The sequence below is a fragment of the Caretta caretta genome, chromosome 1 (assembly GCF_965140235.1).
Source record: "Caretta caretta isolate rCarCar2 chromosome 1, rCarCar1.hap1, whole genome shotgun sequence".
Classification (NCBI taxonomy): Eukaryota; Metazoa; Chordata; order Testudines; family Cheloniidae; genus Caretta; species Caretta caretta.
The window spans coordinates 138,086,508-138,094,143 of record NC_134206.1 but is presented as its reverse complement, the minus strand read 5'-3'; the positions used below and the strand labels follow the sequence as shown (position 1 = coordinate 138,094,143).

Here is a 7,636-nt window from a genome sequence, read left to right as displayed (position 1 = left end):
GCTGTGTGGAAGCTTGCCATGCCGGATTGCTACCAATCAGTCGGAAATCAATTTGGAAGTGGGAAATCCACCGTGGGGGTTGCAAGTGTGCAGGGCCATTAATTTTGTCCTGCTACAAAGGACTGTGACTCTTGGCAACCTGCAGGACATTCTGAATGGTTTTACAGCAATGTGGTTCCTGAACTGCAGTGGGGTGATAGATGGCATTCATATCCCTCTTTTGGCACCAGACCACCTTGCCATGGAGTACATCAACAAAACTGAAAGGGCTACTTTTCTGTGGCATTGCAAGCACTGGTGGATCACCAGGAACGTTTTACCAACATCAACATGGGCTGGTCACGGAAGGTGCATGATGCATACATCTTTAAAAACACTGGCCTGTTCAGAAAGATGCAAGCAGGGACTTTCTTTCCAAACCAGTGGATTACCATTAGGGATGTTGAAATGCCAATAGTGATCCTGCAAGACCCAGCTTATCCCTTATTCCTATGGCTTACGAAGCCGTACACCAGCCACTTCGACAGCAGAAAGGAGTGCTTCAAATAGAGGCTCAATAGGTGCAGAATGACTGCTGAATGTGCCTTTGGCCATCTGAAAGGGCACTGGCGCTGTCTAGTCATGCGATTAGACTTTAGTGAAAAAAATATCTCTGTGATTATAGCTGCCTGCTGAGCACTCCATAATATCTAAGCAAAGGGGGAAAAGTTTCTGCAGGGTTGGAGCCTGGTAGTGAAATGCCTGGCCGCTGATTTTGAGCAGCAGATACCAGGGCTATAAGAGCAGCTCAATGGGGAGATATATGGCTCAAGGAGGCTTTGAAAGACCATTTCAATAGTGAGCTACAGTAATGTGTGTTGTTATTGTAGTGTGCTCTGCTTGGCATTGTTTTTTAGTACCTCAGTATAAACCTTGTAATGAGTGCTGTGAATAAGGTAATATAACATTGCAAGTGAATCTATTGCTATTTTCTTTGAAAGATGTCCGCCCCAGCCACCATATGTTGTGAACTAATAAAGATGAATTAAGTTTCCATAAATAGACTTTTATTCCAAACACACATAATTGTAACTGAACCTTTGAAGGGGGGAAAACAGTCACTCTCATTTATTTCAAAAACATGTACAACAACTGTGTCTCTCATGGGTCAGTGCATGTGTGGCAGTGATTGTGTGTACTCTCCCTCAGGATAGAATGGTAGGGGTACTGCAGTGGTCCTGGACCATAGGTGGAATGTGCAGGGAGGTCTTGGAATGCACGTACCAATAGGCTGCAGTGGGATGCAAGCATGGGTGACTTGGACCTGAAGGTTTGTAAGAGTCTCCAGCATGTCTGTCTGGTGCTTGAGAAGTGCTATCATGTCCTGCTACATGTCTGCTCTTTTGCTACGTATTTCTCCTCTCCCCACTCTCCCTTTCCATTCTGTCTGAAAGAGTGCTCCTCCAAGCCCTCTGCTCGGTATTCGCAGCACCAGAGGTGTGCAGGATCTCTTGGAACATGTTATCCCACATTCTCTTTCTTCTCCTTATGTGGCTGAGCCGCTCCACTGGTGTGGATGGAGGGACCCTCAAGGCCACATTTCTATCTGCAAAAGACACAATGCACAGAGGTATTATGAGGAGTGTTTTCACTCCCTTTGATCCATACAAGTTATAAGCACTACTTTCTCACTTCCCCTTGGGATTCATAGAGCACAGCAGCAGTCCCAGCCATGGTGAGTATGGCCCTGGGGAAAGGGGGCTATTTGGGACAATGAGCAGGGAGCACATGGGCATCAGTACATGCATATAGGGCAATTTAATTGAATACAGGCACCATTTTCCACAGGCTGTGGTGATTTTAGCGGATATCTCACTCCTGAGGGTAGTGGAGCCTGAAAGGAAACAACTCTTGCATGCATCTGGCTGCAGACCAGGTCTGTATTCTGCTAGCCTGTGTTCTGCAACGGTGCCTGCTGAAGTAATTGCTGACTGGCGTTGGAAAGTGTCCTACCGCGGTGGAAGAAATAAGGCAGCCTTTCCCCAGAAACCTTTGGCAGAGGATTGCAGACTGCCTCCAGGAAAGTTTCCTTGAAATCTCAATGGAAAAGTCACGGGACATCCCGGTGCACAAACAAACTATTCCACAGGATCCCCTCTGCCTACCTGCACAGAGGAAAAAGAAGCAGGTAGCAACTGTACCTTCATTGGTTATTTCACTACCTCTTCTAGTCTGATTAAAAAGTAGTAAATGAACAGATGTGTTCCTGCAATATCAAAGCAAACTGCATACTTATCAGAGACTCCTTCCTCCGCATCAGACTTGTCGGTGCTGGACTGCTGGGAGTGGCTCAACTGCTCCAGCATCAGAAAGAGGTCCTGGCTTGCTGTGCCACTGGATCCCCGGTTGCCTGTCCCCTATAGTCCTCCTCCTCTTCCTTGTTCAGTACCTCCTCCTCACTGTGTGGGCCTGTGACTCCAACTTCCCCAAAGTATTCACTGGTCTCTTGGTGGTGTTGGTGGAGCCTCCCCCAAGGACAGCGTGCAGCTCCTTGTACAAGCAGCATGCCTCTGGCTCTGCACCAGAGCAACTATTTGCCTCCCTTGCCTTCTGGTATGCCTTCCGCAGCTCCTTGATTTTCACGCAGCACGGCTACATGTCCCTGTTGTAGCCATTCTCCCCCATGCTCCAAGGGATCTGCTCATATATTGTATGTTAACATTTCTATGGCTGGTTCAGAGCCTGAAGAGCCCTTTTTCCCCTCCCAGGAGATCCACTACCTTCTGTGTACTCTGGACAGAAGCGTATTTGCTGCGTGGAGCCAGCATGGTCAGCTGGGCAGTTGCTAAGTGAGTTCTCCACACCAACCAAACAGGAAATGAAATTTCAAAAATTTGCGGGTCTTTAAAAGAGGAGGGGCATGTGCCTGCATACCTGGCCGCGAGGCAGCAGAGTTTGAAATGATGACCAGAGCGCTCACAAGGGGGCATTGTGGAACACCTCTTGGAGGCCACTAAAGCCAAAGTAAGTAAAGCAGTGTCTACACTGATACTTTTTTCAGAGTAGCAGCCATGTTAGTCTGTATTTGCAAAAAGAAAAGGAGGACTTGTGGCACCTTAGAGACTAACCAATTTATTTGAGCATAAGCTTTCGTGAGCTACAGCTCACTTCATCGGATGCATTCCTGAAGTAAGCTGTAGCTCACGAAAGCTTATGCTCAAATAAATTGGTTAATCTCTAAGGTGCCACAAGTCCTCCTTTTCTTTTTACATAGGTTGACACAGTATCAATGTAAAAAGAAAAGGAGGACTTGTGGCACCTTAGAGACTAACCAATTTATTTGAGCATAAGCTTTCGTGAGCTACAGCTTACTTCAGGAATGCATCCGATGAAGTGAGCTGTAGCTCACGAAAGCTTATGCTCAAATAAATTGGTTAGTCTCTAAGGTGCCACAAGTCCTCCTTTTCTTTTTACATTGATACTGTGTCAACCTAACTACGCCAACCTAAGCACCACGCCTCTTATGGAGGTGGAGTTATTAAGTCAGCATAGCAGATGAGTTACATCAGTGGGAGCAACATTTTAGTGTAGATGCTTACAGAGTTAGATTGACATAAGCTACCTTGTGTCGACCTAACTTTGAAGACCAGGCCCAAGTATCTTGAACACCTGGCCCTTAGACACTACAGTGATAGGCATCTCTAAAAATATCTAATTACTGGAACTGTAAGAAAATACTATCAGCCTTTTGTTTGTCAAAATAAATATTTCAAAAGAATGACAATATCAAAATAGTCACAGAACACAGTCTTCATTTTTTCCTAACAATGAGTAAAAGTGGTCCAAAAGAAATGTGTATACACCACCAAACGCAGGGCTATTCAGGAGAATGGAGGTAGGTTGGAGACAATGACTATATCTCACCTCTCTAGCTTTGTCTTCGCTACATTTTATCATGTTAGAACACAGTAGTGTAGAGGTGAGTTAGCTAATACATTGTTAACATAATGTGTCAGTCCAGTTTAGCAAGGACGAGTGAGCATTGGGTCAACTAGTCCTACTTAAGCCCTGGTCCCAGTTATATTTTTGCTTCATCAATGCTGAATCCTGAAGGCCAAGTTTACACAAAGCAATGTATGCTATAAAATGTGAGGTTTTCATATGCCCTTTCTGGCAAGAAATTTTATTGTCTATAACATTCCAGCAACTCTTCTGAGAACAAGACTTCATACTACTTCATGTTTAACTATTCACATAACAGCAATTCACAGGGCCTTGAATATTCTTTTAGAACGTTGTTGTGCTCTTTATTTGGTAACTTGCTATACAGTATCTCAGTAAGCAACTAGGCCAAAGCTGGCCATCTCAGAGTAATCTTCTAGCAGGACTTCAGTGCTAGGAGAAAAGGGAAACTACAACTGGCCATGAACATCGGGGTTCCAGTCTTGGTCCCCTAACACAAAGCAGCCATCTGCACTTGCTACTGAGATAGGGCTGCCTTCCCAAGACTACTTCCTCCTCCTCTGTAAAACAAAGTCTGTGCATTTCTCTCTGAGACAGAACGAGAGTGAAGCCCTCAGATGGCTGAAAACAAACACAGTTTGGATCCTTTCCTTTTCAGAGCAGAGGGAGAGGATTATGTGCCCTTTACCAGCTAATTCCTGACTCATATGCAGGTCTGTGCAGTGGCGCTGGATCCCTTTTAATAGTGGCGCTGCTGAAAGCCAGCCCCTTTACCCCTGTCCACACCCGCCCGACCCCAGCTGGGGCAGGAAGCAGTGCCATATCTCTGGGAGGGGGGGGATCTGGACAGGGATGAGGGAGCAAAGGCTGGGGGTGGGCATGGGGCCAGGAACAGAGCCCCAGGCTTGAGGCCCGCAGCTGGGACCCCGCGTGTGGAGCCAGTAGCAGAGTTCTGGCCACGGGGCCAGCAGCTGGGTCCCCATGAGTGGGGGGCTGGGTGTGGGGTCCCAGGCATGGGGCCAGTGAGCGAGGCCAGCACCCCAAGAGTAGAGCCCCAGGTGTCGGGCCAGTGGTCAGGAAGTGGGGCTGGCTGCTGAGACCCAAGCCCCAGGTGGCCAGGACCTGAGCCCTGGGTGCAGGGCCAGGGAGCGGAGTCCCAGGCACAGGGTGCCAGGAACGGAGCCCCTGGCGCAGAGCCCCAGGTATGGGGCCAGTAGCTGGGGGGCAGGGCCAGCGGTTGGGACCTAGGACTGGTGGCTTGGGATAGAGGCCTGGATGTGGGGCCAGCATCTTTGTTCATTAATAGCCTTGGCAAGACATGTTGTTTGTATCACATCATAGTTGTGTAGGCCACTGTACTTGGGACAGCAAAAAACTCTTATTAAAGCATAACTGTAGGTGCCTGCATTATTATAGAGCACCACAGAAAGTTAGCTTTGTTTAACTAAGCCCCATTTACCCTTACTTTCCCCCATATAATTCCAAAGCAAGAACTAGACTAATTTGTAATTCAACACAACTGAAGTAGTTTGGTACCCTCCTACTTTAGAGTTCCAATCAGAAGCACTAGAACTGGATACTCTCACTTTAAAAAGGCGGATGGGGTAGAGGGGAAGTGTTCTCTGTCAAAGGGCTCCACCTAGGGAATAAGTTTTCCTCCCTTATTCTGACCCTCAGGACAGTCCCCAAGGTGCATCTACTTGCAAGGGCTGCTGGGAAGAGGAGGGCTTGATGGGAGTTAGATCTTCATGATGGTGGTCAGATAGGGAGTTGTGTGATTGGTATAGGGTTCTGTTCTATTGATTATTGGGGGTAGCTGCTGTTTAATGCCATTTATGTTTTTGTAACAGGTAGTGGGGTGCTAGAGCCTTGCCAAAATAAATAAAAATTTAAATTAAAAACATTCATAAGAACTGATGACAGTCTGAATACACAAATCTAACAGCAACAATTGCAAAGTCATACAAAAAAAAGTTGAGGGGCAATGCAGAGTTCCTTGGTGCATAATGTATTCCAGCTGTTCAACTTGCAACACCCCAAGTGAAGGCCCGATAAGGTTAGTTATAGACATCTGCTGAAAAATACCACTACCATTAGAATATGGATCACTGAAAGTAAAACCTGCTCTAAACCAACTAATAAACTTACGGATGCAGATATTTTCTCTACAGCTACACAGAATATAATTACTTCCCCACTGTTTAGGCATCCCAGGATATTGGCCTTGAACCTAATTTATATTTATCCAAGATAGAGTTAACCAATAGGGACACCAAGGCCCAGGGTGTAAACAGCGGTATTTCTGCATGTTTATGCAAGATTGCTTACATTAGTGTAACTGCCTTCCAGTAGCCCTGAGTGAGAAAAAGCTGAATTTTATAATTGATGGCAAATGATGTATCCAGTCTTGCTTACCTGTAAATAATTCAAGTGCTGAAAAGTTTGATGAAGCTGAGCAAGCCTTGGGCACTTTTAAACAAATCTGAGGGAATTCCATTGGAGATTTCAGCTTCATTAAGACAGCCATGGTTTTTCATTTCAGCACAGGTTCGATCAACAAATAAAACCCTAATCAAATTTGAGCTTTAAGTTAAAGATTGACTGACTATCCCTTGACATTACTCTACTGTAATAAAAGAAACTGAAGATAATCTATATGGGGGAGGCATCTGGATATTAAGGACAAATAGATAATGGTTATTAAGATTTTTGTGTCACAGCAGTTGCAAATATAAAGCTTTATTCAGCTTCAGTTGCCACCTTTCTATGCCCGGTTCTTATCTCATTTCCAGTTATTGAAAGGGAAGAAAGATACTGTACATTAGGGTAAGTAGCTTTTCTAGGAATGTATATAAACATTTTTCTTTCAATGCACAGATTATATGTGAGAGTGCCTTCAGTCAAATACTTCATAGCTTATGGTCTTCAATACATTCCTAGTAAACTAGTATTTATAACAAGTACTTAGAAGGATCACCATGGCACTACAGTACTATTTAATGTTCTTTGCATAGAATAGTCAAGGCTCTTTCCCATTGTCATTTATTAAATGTTTCCCAGCCAAATTTGTAAAAATAATGAACAAATGGAAAGTTCTTTCTAGTCAGACTTCAGAGCGCTGTAAAGCCAGTTTCTCTATGAAGATGGCTGGTGCCTTTACTGCCCTCTGCTGATACATACCAAAAGTGCTCCCTCTTCAAAACAGCTATAATATTTTTGTACACAGTGTAATTGTAGCCTTGTCAGTCCGAGGTCAGTTTTGTTATTGGCAGTCCCAGACCTGATGAACACCACAGTCTGAACAATATTTTAAAAGAAAAAAAGATGTGCAAATATTAGTACAATCAAGAATTACATATCTTAATTAAAGTCAGGGCTGAGTAGATTCCCAAATAAATCACCAAATAAAGGCCCCCTTGCTCGGGGGCCTTTTAGCAGGTCCTGACCACTGCCCACATTCTCCACCAAGTGTTGTGGAGCCAGTACCCCTACACCCATCACCCTGGGGGAGGGGTAAGGGCATGGTAGACCCATGGTTAAGTCAATATGGTTGCACTCAGCCACAAGTCTGCATAGTCAAATAGCCAGAATCAACAGAACTCCCCTTGTCTTTAGGGAAGCACGACCCAATGGCCAGAGTCAATGGGATTCCCCTGGTCTGCAGGGGAGTGCGACCCGCTGGCCAGAGTCAATG

General features: G+C 45.3%; 1 long non-coding RNA gene across 1 annotated transcript; it reads right to left on the bottom strand.

Annotated features, from left to right (window-relative positions):
- Nucleotides 1–1,024: 1,024 nt before the first annotated feature.
- Nucleotides 1,025–7,285, bottom strand: LOC142070525 (uncharacterized). Its single transcript, XR_012666385.1, has 2 exons — nucleotides 7,123–7,285; nucleotides 1,025–1,585 (listed from the first exon to the last, which is right to left on the bottom strand). It is a non-coding gene; the product is annotated as an uncharacterized LOC142070525 (long non-coding RNA).
- Between the last annotated feature and the right edge of the window lie 351 nt (nucleotides 7,286–7,636).